An 18,101-nucleotide genomic window follows, 5' to 3' on the forward strand; every position below is an offset into this window, starting at 1 on the left:
CTGTTAAGCGTGAACGCAAAGATCCAGGGTCGGGCGGCAAGCCTGTACCCTTTAATCAATAGAAAATCTAAGTTGAGCCTAAAGAATAGAATCAAGATCTATAACATGATGTTCAAGTCTGTTATATCATGTATGCTTCAGGCGTTTGGGGACAAGCGGCTCCGACTAACATCTCCATCTTGGAGACCTTACAAAATAAAATTCTACGGATGATTGTGAATGCTCCGTGGTTCATGTGGAATGAAGCCATCCACAGAGATTTGAAGCTGCCTTCCATTTAGCAGTCCATCCAGTCGAGGAACCGGCGAGTTGTAGATTACGCTGAAAATCACGAAAATCCTTCAGTCAGAGAAGCTATAGATTACACTGTAGACGACCCCTCCCGATATAGAAGGCCCCGACACTCTGTCGAATGAGGCCCCTATGTCCTCCGTTAACAGATGAATAATATCTTCATCCATCTCACCCCAGCCAGGTAGGGGTATACCGCGAAGGGCGGTATGGATGTCTGAGAACTTTCATGCCACCATCAAACATCAGTCATGACCCGTTTGTCTTTCTGGCAAAGATCAGTTCAAAGGGGAAGGGAGCCAGGCTTCAACCTGGATAAAATCAAGATGGATTACGTCGTAGAGCAACACATATCCATTATCAAATATTACTAATACTAAGTGATCAGTTCGATTAAAAATTGAGTAATGTTGAATCAGCTGCGTGGAGTTCTTTCGAAAGAAGTGTTTCGGAGTTTTTAGGAAACAAGAAAGTGGAAAATTATAAAATAATGGCCTCCGACAGATAAATATATTCCAGGTCAAGCTAACGTGAAGAATAAACCTCTTGTTAATCCCAAAAACGCTTTGTTACCTCCATTACATATCAAACTGGGGTTAATGAAAATCTTTTTATAAGCATTAGACAAAGAAGGTGATGCGTTCAAAAATCTTGAACACGTTCTTTCAAAATGATGTGATGCAAAGCTCAAGGAAGGTATATTTGTGAAACACAAATAAGAAAACTACTAAGTGATCAGTTCGATAAAAAATTGAGTAATGTTGAATCAGCTGCGTGGAGTTCTTTCGAAAGAAGTGTTTCGGAGTTTCTAGGAAACAAGAAAGTAGAAAATCACGATACACTTGTAGAATAATTACTTGAAAATTCCACCAAGGTTCCACCAAGACATACTGATGATGGAGCAACGTTACCAAAGCAGATGGGATGCAGCAATGATAAGGGATGATTGTTGGTTCCTTATGAGGAAAAACGATGAAACATAAACGAAAGTCAACATTTGAAAGAAGGTTATGCACAAAAGATTTCATTTGAATGTTTTTTCATGGTAATTGTAAATAAATTCTGTTATCCTCAGAATATATTGTTTTTTTCTTGTTTCAATATTATATTTCCCTATGATATGTGAACATTTTTGTATGAAATAAAAATAACTATAACTCAAAATCTTCACGTGATGGAAAATTTTGGATGTTGAAGTGGCAATCAGGATGCTTTGAACTCTCATGTATAGCTATTATTTGTTGGCTAGTGTAATTATCAAAGAAAAAACTTTCATATAAACATCGAAATACACGAAAAAAAAAAATAGGAACCAATACTTTTATGTACGAACATTGAATTGTAGAAAAAAACACTTGTTCTTAAAAGTTTGTATTCCAAACATTCATTGTGGAATTAAATCAGATCTCATTCACAGGATTCCTAGACAATATACTAAATGACAGAGGTAAAATTTCACTTACACGGAACACTGTAATCTGGTAGACTGGTAGACAAAATCTTAATGAATCTAAAAATCTGAAAAAACACAACTTGAAATCTAATCAATCTTGAGTGGAAGCTATATATTAATAATAATATCAATATTTATTTGCATTCAATTGCATGATTCAATATAAACATTAAAATATTTCAAAAAGGGTGACAAAACAAAATAGTATATATACATATAAAATATAATAAGAACAGGAATGCAAAATGGAGTTGAAAACAATTTGCAAAAGTTCTAGTGCAGCCCCAATTCATAAATTTAATCATAAATGGTCACATGGAAATAATTTTCATTTTCATTTTAAACATGTTGAAATATAAATAAATATTATCTGTGGAAACATTAAGTTATTCATTTTTGTCCAAGAGGCTGTCTCTCATTTTGTCTCGAAATGAATATAGTTTCACAGTACGAAGTGATGGGTCGATCTCATTATAAAATTTATTGAAGACATTGTAGATGAAGCTTCTTCGGATCAAAGAAGTTTTGTAAGGTGAAAGCTTGAGGTTATGAATATCTGTCCTATATTTTATTGTATTATAGAGATAAGGGGGACACTCTTTATGGATTACAGCATAGGTTAAAATGAGGCCTGTTCTAATTCCTCAGAAAACATTTGATATAATTTGTTCATTTGCAGTTTTCATGCGCCACAATCTGAAAAGAGTTGAAATTAAAAACTGTTTCCCTTAATCAGCTCTCAGCTGGTAACTCAAGTAAACTTTTACTTGAAAATGGTTTCACAAACCGTAAACAATCGTAACAAATGACAAACTCAGTAGAAATCAGACAAAAGTTATTTTCTTATTTTCAGTATGAACTTCTACAAAATGAATAGGTCATCAATCGAACAAATATTTTCAGTTCACTCTGATAAGTTACTGCGTACATTCAATGTATTTTTATCAGGAACTTGTTGTATTCAATAATTTTGATCATAGTCCAGTCATTATAGTAAGTTCACCTCGGAACACGAGATACCCAGCTGTAAGTCTGTAAATACTTGTATATTGACACCCTAAAAGTTGTCTCAAAACCTACATATGGTAGGGTGTAAGCAACTATTAAATTTCAAGGTCAAAGTTCACAAAAATTGGTTTTTTGCGCTTTTTTTGGAAATATCTCATTTCCTATGGGTTTTTTGCTATTTGTATTCAATATTGTAGAATACAAAATTCTCTACAAATTTTGTTTGAGAAAATTTTTTATTCGGTGAACCGTTTTCGAGATAGAGGGCGGAGAGCACGCGGTCACAGCATCACTTCAGGTCAACCGGTGCCTCCGGTCGAAAACGCGCCTTATATAGTTGATGAACTATTGATAAATCAATGATTATGAATATTTGTCAATTTTTATCAACTATTATATTATATTTTATCATTTTTTTCCTAACCTATCCACTTTTTATTCAGTATTAATTTATTTAACAACACTTACCTGCCCATGTAATTGCAGAATTGTTAATGAAAATATAGGAATTATATTTGAATTTCAACCTAATTAATATTTATAACTTCTTACATGATGAAAAAAAAATGTATTATGAATTAATCTTTTTATTAAAAAATATCATTGAATACATTTATTTTTATTGAAAGTAAAGAAATGGAATAAAGGGTACAAAAACTACAATTTATAATTTTAATCATCTTCTTCCTCTTCATCGTCGTCTTCTGGCTGCTGGTGAATTTCAAACTTCGTTCCATCTTCGTTAATGTCGCTCTGATATGGTAGAGCATTGAGACAAGCTTGCCCATTACATTGGCCACAAACTAAAGAGTACTGCAAGCCCGCTTTCCTGCATCCGCATCGCGAACCACAACCACTCTTGCAGTTGCAGAAAATTGTATTTAGCAAATCTTCTGGAGCAGGTGGTAAAATTGTCATGATAGGCTCCAGAAAATCGTTTCGCATTGCTCAACCCCATACCTGGGGTTCCAAATCATGTCCTAACCAAGTTTGAACTTAATAATATACACGGTTGAAATGTTGATGAGCAGCTGCACTTGTTGGTGGAATATTTGAAAGCTGCCCAGGTTTATTAAGTTTTGTAGACTTGACGTAATGCATATAACGAAGATGATCGAGACTTTTCACAGATTTCGGAGCATTATAGACTGCCAATAAGGTTTGAGTTGCACTCTCTAATAATCTCTGGGCCGAACAATTTTCTTCCTCAAATGCTGCAGCTAGTTCATCCAAATTTGTCAGTTTCTCAAAAACTTTTAAAAATGATTTTTTTCCCTTTTTAAAAAGCGCAGAAGTTGTGTCACAGCCACTTAATGCGTAAAGAAATAAAATATGTTTTTTAGAATGAGGATAATTATCAAAACTTTTAGTCGAGTATATCTCCGTTTTTACATTACCTTTCCCAACTTTTTTAAAAAAAATGTCTTGTTTGTTAGACAGTGTCCGCCCAATTAAAATGACAAGTAAATCAATATCTTGTCCTATTATAACTGCAGTTTTTTTAGACTTTGATTCTTGATTGATTGTTGTTAAATAAATTAATACTGAATAAAAAGTGGATAAGTTAGGAAAAAAATGATAAAATATAATATATAAGTTAATAAAAATTGACAAACATTTATAATCATTGATTTATCGATAGTTCATCAACTATATATGGCGCGTTTTCGACCGGAGGCACCGGTTGACCTGAAGTGATGCTGTGACCGCGCGCTCTCCGCCCTGTATCTCGAAAACGATTCACCGTATAAAAATTTTTTTCAAACAAAATTTGTAGAGAATTTTGTATTCTACAATATTGATATTAAATACAAATAGCAAAAAACCCATAGGAAATGAGATATTTCCAAAAAAAGCGCAAAAAACCGATTTTTGTGACCTTTGACCTTGAAATTTAATAGTTGCTTACACCCTACCATATGTAGGTTTTGAGACAACTTTTAGGGTGTCAATATACAAGTATTTACAGACTTACAGCTGAGTATCTCGAATTCCGAGGTGAACTTACTATAATGACTGGACTATGATCAAAATTATTGAATACGACAAGTTCCTGATAAAAATACATTGAATGTACGCAGTAACTTATCAGAGTGAACTGAAAATATTTGTTCGATTGATGACCTATTCATTTTGTAGAAGTTCATACTGAAAATAAGAAAATAACTTTTGTCCGAGATTCTCACCTAATTTAAGCTTGAATGACTGGATTATCATCTATTGAACAATGAAACATGGCTTTATCATTTCACACTAGAATTAAACCATTTGAGTGATATTCAATGATATGTATGATTGGATCAAACTGTAAAATACTTATTTTCAAAAACTGTACAGTTCAACATTTTCGTCATGAGTAACAGGATTTGAGGCCCTGATTTCCTAATTCAAATATATTGCGATACAAAAGCCTTCAGAAAAATAAACTCACATATCTCAAGACTCGATTTACTATACCGAATATTATGTTGCTTGGGATCAACTGCATTCTATTAAAAATTCAAAAGGGACAACAATGGTGAACCGCAAAGTTGACTGCACAACCTGCTACTCTGAATTTGCTTTGCAATCTCTCAATTTAGAAGCAGAAAATACATACCTTCCATTGCTAACTTAACAATGCCTATATTTCACCACCAATTCAGGCTGATTTGTAACGCTACTTCCTTCTCGAAATAACTTTTGATTGACGTTGAGTTTGAATTTCGGTTATTTGTTGTGCATTCAGAATTTGCAATTGAATAACTTTCCATTGATATTTACTGGCTGTAATGAAAGCAAAACTTCTTTGGACGTTGAATGGTTGCATTGTGATGTCATGTTGATTTGATGGTATGGTTATATCTCAAGTGAATCGACATCAACTTGAAATCTAACTAGTCTTCAGTAGAAACTATGTTGGCCTGCAAGAAGTTTGCCATTATCAGCCATTTTCGATTTCTGATTTTGATAATTTGGGTGAACATTTGGAAAATTTTGCTCATTTGCAATTTTCATCTTTTACAATCTGAAAAGGGTTGAAATACTAATGGGTGACTTCGTACAGGTGTAGAATAGCTATTTATGGTGTGAGTGTTGAATGTAAGGTTTTACTTTATGAGTGGAGAAGTGAAAAACAAAACCTACTCAAACACAAATATCTTGAAAAAAATCTGTTTGAAATCTGTTTTTCCGTTAATCAGTTGTCGCCCACATACGAACGACAACTCTCAAAGTTTTTTGTACAACTGCCCTGTTTTCATAACAAAATAAATAAATTCAATATTTCTATAAAATCACATTTTGACATCTCTTCTCAGTTAACTATTTTCATGTTATCGCATTTGCTGTGAAGTGGCCGTGTCAGGTGACGCCAAACCACCTGGTTACCAACAAACAGTACTGTTTACAGCTCACGTGTTTCATTTAAAGTCACATTTGAAGTTCTTGCTGGTGTTCAATGTCTTGCATAATGAAGAAAAATACTGAGGTACTGTGTGTTCCTGACGATATTGAAGAGGCTGCAAAAAGAGCTTCTATTGATTTGTTACGTTACGTACGACAGTACGACTTCGCATATTCTAATTCTCTTAGCTGGTGTAGACTTGGAAACTTCGAAGAAAATTTCAGTGAAACCGTCTTCTTAGCCCATCTAGAAGAGAAATCAAAAATATGGAACTCGTCAACGTTGTGGAGTAAGTTTTCAATGATAGAGTCGAGTGCGTTCTTTAAAAATGGTGTTAATACAAGAAAATATTTTAAGGTAATAGCATTCTTAAAGCGCAAAAAGAAAGTCATAGGCCCAACAAATTAAAAATCCTCACGTTTGAACAAGTTCAGAGGTTCATAAATGAGACGCCAGATGAAAAATATTTGATGATGAAAGTTGCTATTATTTTGGAATATATGGAGCCTGCCGGCGTGAAGAGCTGTGCCATTTATTAATGGAAGACATCAAATTAACGGATGAATCATTGATTGTTCAAATTCCAAATACAAAAACGAAAATAGGTCGTTCTTTTTGCATTGTTGGAAAAAAACATTAACTATTTTAATAAATACGTTGCATTACGCCCTTCTGTTATCAATCATCATTGTTTTTTTCTGAAATACTCAAATTATAAACGCAGTGCCAATTCAGTTGGTATGAATACGTTTGGGAAAATGCCGTCTACCATTGCAGAGTTTCGGAACCTTCCGTAACCGAAGGAATATAGAGGTCACTATTTCAGAAGGTCTTCTGATTCTTTGCTAGCAGAATCAGGAGCAAGTATAACGGATATTGAAAAGTACGGGGGATGGAAGTCTACAACAGTAGCAGAGGGTTACATCGATCAATCTATTCCTTATAAAAAGGCCATTGCCGAAAGAGTAATTCCAACTGCTAGCTCCAGCGTTACAGCATCGTCCCATTCACTTTAAGAATTAGATGTTGATGCAAATGAAATTGTCGAATCAGCTAGTTAAAATATATTACAAGGCTCTTCAACATCGCAAGGTATTGGATATCAGCAGTTGTTTCAATTGTACTTTTCATATTATTGGTCATAAATAATAATAATAATGTAATTAATGTATACAATACATTTGTAACAGAATTTAATTGTATCTATATCTATTGTTCACAATGAAACTTCATTGAAAAATGAATGGTTATGCTTTATTCATTGCTATTCGGTCGAAAAAAATCGTGTTGAAAATTCTTTCGACACTAGTGTTAAAAATATTTTTAAGACATTACTTTGTAAACATTATCTTTTGATACTATTGGCAACCATTAAAAATGTCACTTTCAATGACAGTTGTACAAAAAGGCAATATTTGTAGTTCACTTTGATAATTCACTACCAAAATTCAATATATTTTCCATCATATTCAATGATTGTGAGTATCTAAAAAACATTTGATGATTTCTTCAATTGCGTGAAATTATCACTGAGCAGTTTACTCTCTTTCACTATACAATTATTAGGTGGGCTAAAAAGTTCCTAGGCTAACACACATATTGCACTACTTGAATTCAATCCATATGATTTTTAGTTAATCCCAACCTTCAATAGACAAGTGAACAAATTTCACAGTTGTCGGACTATTAGTTTGAGGGATAGATCACTTTGAGAGAAGCAACTTTCGTTACTTTGAAGAAAATGGATAGAAAGGAAATTCATGTGTTGATGAAGCATTCTTTTTGGCAATAAAAATACTGTTGAAGACAAGACTTCGCTTGATGAAAAATCAACCTTTGAGAAATGGTTTGCTGAGTTTAAAAGAGGTGAAATGAGTACCGAGGACGATGCACTCAGTGAACGCCCCAAAGTGGATGTTACCGACGAAAACGTAAAAAAAGTCAACAAAATAATTCTTAATGACCGCAAAGTGAAGTTGATCAAGACAGCTGAGGCTTTAAAGATATCAAAGGATCGTTTTAGACATATCTGTTTAGAGTGGGTGCTGCGCAAGCTTAAAATCAATCAAAAACAACAAGGAATTGATGATTTTGCGCAGTTCTCGAAGCTGTTTCATCATGAAAAACCCGAATTCATGTCTTGATATGTGAAATTTTTCTATGACTGTCGTAAAAAGCTTTATTCACTTTACCATTTCTTGTTGAGTAAGTAGCTAATATATCGCTAGCTATACAGTTGAACAGATTCACAATTCACCACCTATAGACCAATCACTGATGAACAAATTGATAACTTTCTAATTGTATTCCAATCATTCTCAATCGTAAGTAAGCCTTGAGAAGTCACCTACTTCAGAATATGTTTTGAAACGTTAAACTCAGTCAAGAATGAAAACATGGACTCAGAATTTTACAATCAATTCGTGATGTTGAAAATACGTTGAAAATATGTTTTTTTCGTTAACCAGCCATCACACCCCTACGAACGACAACCCTCAGAAGTCGAAACTTGTACGATACATATTTGTTATTTTCAAAAGTGGGTCACATGGTCATTTGAGTAGCTTTATATTATACTAACTTGTATTCGAGTAACTTCTCATTGTGAAATCTTGGACAATTCACAAAACCGCAACACGTCTTATGCTATACACATGTTCCTATTTTGTAGATTTTACAATCAAATGTTACTCGAAAATGTTATAGATTTATTGTATTGTCCAATTTCAACACATATTAGGTGGGCCAAAAAGTTCATAGGCTAACACACAGTTACCGCTACTACTATTGAATCTATATAATTTTTATTCAACACGTGTCTGTACACGTGTCTGTACACGTGTACAGACACGTGTACAAATTTTACAGCTGTCGGACTTTTGATTCGTGGAATAGAACATTTTGGGTGAATCAACTTGTCAGTTTGGAGATATGGATAGTCAATTAAATGGTATAGATATAGAAATAAAATACTTAATTTTCACTTACTTAATGTACTGACATTAGTACGACCAAGGTTTCGGTTTTTACACCATTCTGAAGTATTCTAACAAGTGTTAGGTAAAACTCACATAACACTTATGAGTAAAGTATACCCAAATTGCCGGGGAACAATATAGACAAGTACAGTAGTATCAACTACGCAGGTAAACTTTCAGAAAATATTCAAAATTATTTCTCTAAATGAACCCAAACAGGATATAATGAAAATTCAGGTATATATAGAATAGAGTATGGCGAATGTTCTGCAGTATGCAGTGTGGTCCAATAAGTCTGCAACAAATGGGAAACTTTTTTATTATCAATTTCCCAGAAAATTTTATTCCTGACAAAAGTTGGTGCATGTTCCAAAACTATGCCAAGTGTACCTGAAATGGCTTTATTACAAATCCCTTACAGGATAGGCCGTAAAATATAAAAGTTCGTTCGGAAGTGAAGTACCCTTTTTTCAGAAAATATAGAAATATGTTGAAAAGAAAAGTTGCTTGGAATTGAAAGTTATGTTCAGATACAAAGTCATGGCCTGCTATTCGATTTTTTTTCTTTTGAAAAATTTTGAATTACCCCCGTATTATACATATTTTTACTATTTTGATTCAATATGTATTTGAAGTAGACACAATCAAATCAGTTTGAAGAATTTTTTATCATATTAAAGTGTGTATTTGTAAAATTTACTTGGATTTGTATTTTTTTAGGTGACCGTCAACGATATTTAACAGGACTCTAGAATAAAACAAATACTCTTTTTAAGGAGGCAAATACTTTACTAACTAGATGTTCACATGAATAAACTGTCAATGAAAGTATAAAATTTCATTTATTCTGACAACAATGCCTCAACTAGAACAATCTATGAACAAAACACACATACGCCCTAAAACAATACCGTAGTTTGATAGTGTGGCTTCTTAAAACTTGCCTGTAAAATGTTTTCATATTTATCCTTGACTAAAAATGCCTCGCCCTGTATTATTAACGTTAACTGAAAAGACAGAAATAGTTTTAATCTGTAGTGATGGTTATAAAACAATGCGCGAAGCTGCAAATATTTTCAACGAGCGGCATCCAGACAAACAAATTTGCTATTCAAGTGTAAGTTGAATTTTAAAGAATTTCAAACAGACCGGCTCACTAGAATATAAACATAATATGTAGCGTACGAAACCTGTATGCACAGAAGAATACCAACTTGACGTACTTCAAGCAGTAGTAGAAAATCCTAGAAGGTCCACCCAAGAAATTAGTGATTATACCGGCATAAAAAAACCTCTGTGAAGCGCATTATCCTGAAACATAAGTACCATGCTCACAAACCTACATTCATTTCAAGAAAGAGACTATGATTTGAGATATGATTTTTCCATGTGGATTCAGAGTGAAATGGAAGATCAACGAGATTTTCATCGACGTATTCTGTTTGGAGATGAATCTACTTTCACAACAAATGGGGTTCTATCATCACAAAATTGCAAAAGGTGGTCAGATGTCAACCCAAATTTTATTATTGACAACAAAAATCAATACTATCAGAAAACAAATGTTTGGTGTGGTATATCAAATGATAAATTACTAGGTCCATTTTTTTACGCGAGAATTTGAATGGTGACAGGTACTTGAACTTTTTGAAAACTGAAATAGGAGAGTTTTTGGATGATATGGTATTAGAAGAACGGCAAAAGTTATGGTTCCAACATGACGGATGTCCTGTCCATTCTACTAGAAATGTTTCTCAGTGGTTAAATAGGACTCTTCGTAATAAATCGTTAGGACGAAATACCGATCCTGGATAGTCTCCTCGTTCTCCAGACCTTACAAATCTAGATTATTTCTCTTCAAAACGAAAAATCTACAGAGATCGCCCCTTTCATAATGTTGATGAGCTTGAAACTTCAATACGAGTTCATTGCAGAAATATTCCCGCTAATGTGTTGCGATCTACATTGAACGAATTATGAGCGAACAATTAGATGCATCGAAAGAGAAGGTGGACATACAGAGACGCTTCGATAAATAATTTTTATTGTTAGCACCTGTTAAATTGTTAAGTTACCTACTGTATTTTTCTGTACGATCGCTTATTGGTTCTTTTTTGTTCATGGCTATCCGCGATAGATTTTGACAGTTTATTCATATGAACATTATACTCAGTAAAGTATTTCCCCCGTTAAAAAGAGTATTTGTTCTATTATAGAGTTCTGTTAAATATCCTTGCAACAAACATGAAGTTGACGGTCACCTAAAAAAATACAAATCCAAGTAAATTTTACAAATACACTTCAATTTGAAGCCCAAACTAATTTGATTGTGGCTGCTTCAAATACATATTGAATCAAAATAGTAAAATATATATCATACGGGGGTAATTCAAAATTTTCCAAAAGAAAAAAAAATTTGAATAGCAGGCCATGACTTTGTATCTGAACATAACTTTCAATTGTAAGCAACTTTTCTTTTCAACATATTTCTATATTTTTTGAAATAAAAGTACTTTACTCCTGAACGAACTTTATATTTTTTGGCCTATCCTGTATGGTGTTTGTCATAAAGCCATTTCAGGTACACTTGGTATAGTTTTGGAACATGCACCAACTTTTGTCAGGAATGAAATTTTCTGAGAAATCGTTAATAAAAAAGTTTCCCATTTGTTGCACACTTAGTGGACCACACTATATACAGGCGAAACCGGTAGAAATTTTGACGACATGTTGCGTGAACACGTCTGTTTGGACAAAAAATCTAGAATGTCCGAACATCTTCAATAATCAAAACACAAGATAAATAAAGATAACCTCGAAATACTACACATATGCAATAAAGGGAAAAACATGAATTTGTTGGAAGCCTCTGGAATTTTCAAGTTTAACAACCCCTGGAATTTTCAGTGTTGAATTTTAAAGTTGGCATCCTGGTTCGCCTAAATACCTGTCTTTCAAATACGTGTCCTTACATCTTACCTGAAAACTCCCAAGATAACCGAGTTTTCAAACTTCACATTTCAGTTTTATACTTGATAATGGGGTCAAACCCGAAACCGGTCGTATAAATAAAATCAAGCAGTGGTAATTAGACAAAAGTGGTTTTATTCATTTCATTAAAGTGATCATGAATCACCACAAAATAAACAAGTCATCAATCACACATGCTTTATATAAATCAACAATTTGAATGGATAAAAAGCAAAATTGGAAGTCATTACGATGTTACATTTTTTTAAATGTCTAGATTATACACAAAATATTATCTCAGATGGAAGATGTTAATACGACTTTTCTCCGTGACAAGAGCAGAATTGTCGTTTCCGGTGAAATGAAGTCCTGATGTTCAGCTTGTAATGTCCAGAAAAGAGCTCATGAGATGAGACAAGTATGTCGTAATGGAATTTTGAAGTACATTTGAGTTATATAGGGTTCCAATGGATAATATCTATTTCAAATCGAATGTCTGGAGTACAAACTGATGATAAAAAGTGATTTCCTTATAATTCGAAGTTCATCCGATTCCACTAAGAGCGGTACATATCAGAAACACGCGACATACTGTGGCTGCTCATCGTTTTGAGGTTCAACTTAGTACACCTCGAACTTCATTATCTGAGAAATCTTTCATCTGGAGAAGTGCGTTTATGTGGAATAAACTTCCCGAGAACGTTTTTTCAAATTGTTTTATTCTCCAGCGATTCAGATCCACTGTGAATCGCTATATTCACTCAGGCACCGCTCTTAGAGCACCTCAAGGATTTTTCTGTAGTGCTTGTGTTTTGTCCGTGAAAAGAAATATGAAATTAGTTGTGCCAAAAGAATGACTTTTTCATATAATTCAATGTTCGTATGAGAGCAGTTGTGTCGAAGGGGTTTTTGTTTCTTCTAGTCTAGTCTATAGTTTTTGAAATTAATATATGTGCATGAGCAATACATCGTTCTTGAGATATTTTAATGTAGTTATTATTTTTTTGGGTGTTAATCAAACTTTTTGTTTGATGATGAAGTAGGAAACCAAAATCAATTTTTCACAAAAAACTAATATTTTTTTTGGAGTAGGGAATCCAAAACATTTTTAATGAGAAATCACTCGACCCTTATATTCTTTTCGAAAAATTCATGTCACTGCCACTTGCAAGTTGAAGCTTGCTCTGTTATGAACAAAATTGAAGTGTGTTGGATTTTTGCTAAAACATAGTTCTCTGGTAGTTAATCCTTGCGGTACCTTTCGGATGGACCACTCTGTATCAATCTTTTTTAATTGAGTATCAGGATAATTTTTGTGATGGAATAATAAGATAAAATACTTTAGGATTCCCGATCCGTTTCCTGATAATCTGAAACAGATACTCAACTATTAACAGATGATTTAGAATCTCAAAAGTGTGAAGTATCAGAAATGATTGGAAGACACGGCAGGTGATGAATCGTCAGGTGATGATTTCACACAGTGCTCACACTTGAGTACTTCTGCCCGGTCTTCCGTAAAGAGTATTTGATAGAATTTGTTTATCGGTATTGAACATTTCTAATTTAATGCATGGTCGATCTAGAAAGATTGAAGATACAGATGAATAATATTTGTGGTATTGATATAAATGAGAAAATACTTTTTATGTACTTTCCCTCAGTGCTCATCTGCTTAGTGACGTTTCGTTTTTTTTGTACTGATTTACTAAACCGAATGTGTGACTCAAATCTGAACTTTTTCACTTGAAAAATATAGTGAATGTTATTGGATATCGAAAAACTCTTCGGCTAAATAACTGTATTATCTGCACATCACTCCAAATAATTCATGAGTCGATATTTTGATATATCTATTGAAACTGTTACGAATGATATGCATCAGCAACTCTCTCCTATGTATAATTAGTACTTGACATGTTTGGATATACATATATCAGTGTTTATACAGCATTTATCTCTATGAGAAATAATGCCTCTGTGTAGAGTCCTAGAAATCGTATCAACACAAAACTTTCAAAAACCATACTGTTTATCGACTTTGCAGTGCCCCTGCAAAAATACCTGGCTCATTTGTGTCTACCAGACTATCTTTCCATTTTGATTTTCTCAGGCAATAATTTTGAACGAATGTTTTATTCATTATAAACGTGTTGGGTGACAATATAGAATAGAATAGAATAGAATAGAATGGAATGGAATGGAATGGAATGGAATGGAATGGAATGGAATGGAATGGAATGGAATGGAATGGAATGGAATGGAATGGAATGGAATGGAATGGAATGGAATGGAATGGAATGGAATGGAATGGAATGGAATGGAATGGAATGGAATGGAATGGAATGGAATGGAATGGAATGGAATGGAATGGAATGGAATGGAATGGAATGGAATGGAATGGAATGGAATGGAATGGAATGGAATGGAATGGAATGGAATGGAATGGAATGGAATGGAATGGAATGGAATGGAATGGAATGGAATGGAATAGAATAGAATAGAATAGAATAGAACTTTATTCGTCACTGAAGTTATTACAAAAAGGAGTACAGAATGTATGACTATTGGACTCGTCACAAAATATGATATGAATTCAGTATTTGGTCTACATATAAAAATCAGCACGTGAAGAAGTATAAAAAACAAAATACAGACATATATAAAAATATACCTAATTACAGTTTTGAAAATTCTCAGATCGGCAAGATCAATTTTGCTATTAAACAAATCTATAAATCTATTATAGCAGAGAATACCTTTATATATGTGCGAGATTTGCATAATCTTGAGTATGGTTGATGTAGGTTACCACATTTTCTTGTATCGTACTTGCTAAAACTTCTATTTTCAAAAATGGAATTCTCTCGTGTTTTAATATTCAGAGTAATTGGGAAAATTGATTTACATGATTCATTAGGCTTGACTCCAATCATACTTCTGATTATTTTTTTTGGATTATAAATATATGATTTAGGTAGCTTGAGCTACCCCAAAACATTAGGCCATAACTGAGTGTTGATTGAACCAATCCATAGTATGCCGATTTCAGAGTTTCAGTTGATACAGTATTTTTCAGTTGTCTTATTACAAAACAGATTTTACTCAGCTTGGTGGTTGTTTCGTTTATATGATTTTTCCATGTCATTTTATTATCGAATATAACTCCCAGAAAGCGAGCAATATCAATCTGCTCAATGCTACTATGATTTACTCTCATTGATAAACTAGAATTTCTATTCAGTTTTTTCGTTAGAAACTTCATGAAGCATGTTTTTTCCAAATTCATCACTAGACCATTGTAAGTACACCAGTTATAAAATGCATTATCTACAGTATTGGCTTTAAGTACCATATCACATATTGATTTTTCTGATATAAGAAAATTGGTATCGTCAGCATACATAATTATATTTTGCGCACATAGACATGAGTAAATAATATCATTCATAAAAATGATGAAGAGTACTGGGGCCATTATAGAACCCTGTGGAACACCCATATTAATTTTTTTTTCTTTTGATTTATTATTATTCAATACTGCAATCTGTTTTCTTTCTTTCAAATATGATGTAATCCAGTCATTCGCAGCTCTTTGAACTCCTATTCGATATAATTTTTCTATCAAAGTATCATGACTCACAGTATCAAATGCTCTGCTTGAGTCGAAATATAAAGCTTTTGTGTTTTGTTTGTTGTTCTAATAGTTATAAATGTTTTCACAGGGTTCTGCTACCACTGTTGATGTTGATTTATTTTGCCTAAATCCGTGTTGATAGTTCAACACTAAATTATGGTGTTGAGGCGGCAATTGAAAGCAAAGTCGAGAATTTTTGATGACTGACTGTGTAAGCAGATGTTTCTATCATTATTGATGTCATATTTGAATCCTTTATTTATATATATATAGGATTTGGAGGATGGGTATTGACCTGTTCCGAACGTTTCATTGATTACGTGTGCTAGTGGCTCTTTCATATATATGTTCTCTGACATATCTCAACGGTTTTCCAGAAATGTCATCAATACCTCCAGCTGTTTTCTTGATGGTTTTCATAATATAATCCTCAATTTCATATGCATTAGTAGGAGAGAGAAAGAATGTATGATGGAAATGAGATATTAGTTTGATTTTATCATTATTAACTGGGGGACATTGCAAATCATTGAAGTGATCACTGAATATATTATAAATTTTCCTCAAATCTATCACACATTCTCCATTATAATTGAGCTTTGATACTGATTGATTTTGACTATGATTTTTGGATTCGTTAATAATTTTCCAACTTTCTTTCATCCTGTTTGAGGCTTTTTTTAATCTTTCATCATTGTAATTATATTTTACTTGCTTTAGTTTTTTTTTTATATAGTTTTTTCAATGTATCAAATTTATTTTTAATGTACTAATTCTCTTTTGATATACAAAATGTAATAGATCCTGAGTGTTCCTTGCCTCAAGTTTTGGTGGCTCACTTAGTGTAATCTATATATATTTTTTTGTCACAGTTGTCACAACTTATTTGATATAACCTTGACGTTAAACTCTTCAACATTTGTGTTTGAGGTAACATAATATTCTTCGGAGTGAGAAGGCAGTTTTGAAGGCTACTTTCTCTTGTTCAAATGCGATCTGATCCATTATTAGTGTATCTTGGTTCATACAGAAGCATAATTAACTTCCAATTAGTATATCTTTGAAAACTTGAAGATTTAAACAGATTCACAATGAATTTAAGTTTGCTGATCGCATCTACTATATTCAAAGGCTACCTATTGCTTTCAGCAAGAATAGATCAGATTGTTAGGGGAGCTGGATTACAGTACATCTTGATGAGAATCCAGAGGTGAGTTCGAATTGGGGTGAAAATAAGCAGGTTCAATTAAATTACAGGAAAACTCAGGCATAGGTTTTCTCCAAAAAGATAAATGTCTCCGAATCGGATGTAATAATCTCAGGACAGGCAATTCCGCTTCCTGTACACATCTTAGCAACTTTTAATGCTTCATAAAGCTCAGATAATACCTTCTTTGGAGTATTGTTCTCATGTGTGGCGCTCCACCACTAAGCATACCCCGAAGCTGCTGGATTTCATAGCCATTCGCATGATTGGAAACACGAACTTCACTTACAATCTTGTTATAGTCTGGATCATCAGAAAAAGTTGGAGATTTGTCTCTCTTCCATAGAGACTTTCACAGGAGGTGCTCAAATGACTTGGCACATTTGATTTCATCAAGAGTGGTACATATCAGGAATACGCGACTGTGACTGCTCACGGCTTTGAGCTTCAACCCAGTTCTTCTCGAACTCCAATGTTCAAAACCTTTTTTATTCGAACTGTGTTTATGTTCATGTGTTTCGTCCTTAAAAAATGGCCTGACTCACTGTGAATTTAGCAGATTTATTATGATGCTCTTTGGTTACCAGAGCTCTTCATCCGACTTAATATATTTGATGCGACGCTTTGATAGCGGTTCCTTTATATAGATTGTAGCGTCTAGTTTCTTATTCCTGAATCACGTATAATTTAGTCTTGTGAACGCTCATGTAGTGGGGTTCTTTTTTCATCCTAGCAGATTCTGCCACGCCCATAATGCTCATATATATTTTTTGAGCTGACAATGTCCCGTTAGTGAATCTACCACTATCCTTACAAGCTTCTGGTTATTGTTCAGTAGGTCTTTCGTAAAATCGGATAAGGATTTTCCCAAAGAATTCTCGAACTTCCTCATTTATGTGAGCTTGTTTAACAAATTTTGTGATTTGGCTTGATTCTGCCAGCACGCAGAAGGGTTCTGGAACTATCAGAGCCTAACAGTGTCCGAGTATCCAGGCTTGGAAAACCTCATTGTGGGAACCTTTCTCATTGATTGCACTAAGGCTGATCCCTATGAGTTGCAAATATATTTGATAGGAACTGAGCGCTTTAATCGCCACCTGGTTCCCAGATGGCACAATGTCAATGGTTTCGTATTCAATCTTCTGTCTGAGCAATTGTTTTTAGCAGTGTTC

Source organism: Leptinotarsa decemlineata, unplaced genomic scaffold (assembly GCF_025532065.1).
Source record: "Leptinotarsa decemlineata unplaced genomic scaffold, Ldec_3_MD MMD2_tig00000576_RagTag_RagTag, whole genome shotgun sequence".
NCBI lineage: Eukaryota > Metazoa > Arthropoda > Insecta > Coleoptera > Chrysomelidae > Leptinotarsa > Leptinotarsa decemlineata.